This window comes from Gavialis gangeticus, unplaced genomic scaffold, assembly GCF_001723915.1.
Source record: "Gavialis gangeticus isolate Ggan-Ray unplaced genomic scaffold, GavGan_comp1, whole genome shotgun sequence".
Taxonomy (NCBI): domain Eukaryota; kingdom Metazoa; phylum Chordata; order Crocodylia; family Gavialidae; genus Gavialis; species Gavialis gangeticus.
In genome coordinates, this window is record NW_017728993.1 from 22,936,661 (window position 1) to 22,936,907 (window position 247).

At 68.8% G+C, this 247-nt stretch overlaps 1 long non-coding RNA gene across 1 annotated transcript in view; it reads left to right on the forward strand.

Annotated features, from left to right (window-relative positions):
• Positions 1–247, forward strand: part of LOC109286681 — a 37,139-nt gene that overhangs the window by 20,443 nt on the left and 16,449 nt on the right. The window lies entirely within an intron of this gene.

A 247-nucleotide genomic window follows, 5' to 3' on the forward strand; every position in this document is an offset into this window, starting at 1 on the left:
GCGCAGCGCCCGCTCTGCCAGGCGCGCAGGGGCCGCGGGCACGGCGCAGGGGCGCGGGCACCGCGGGCCAGCCGGGACTGCCGGGGCGCTCCCGGGCAAGGCGCTGAGACAGCCCCGCTCCTGCACGCGCACGCGCACGCACACGCTGAAACATTCCCTCCGTTCCACGCACACACACACCCAGACACACGCTGAGTTATTTCAGTACTGAAATAGTCCCCCTTGCACACACACACACACCGAATTT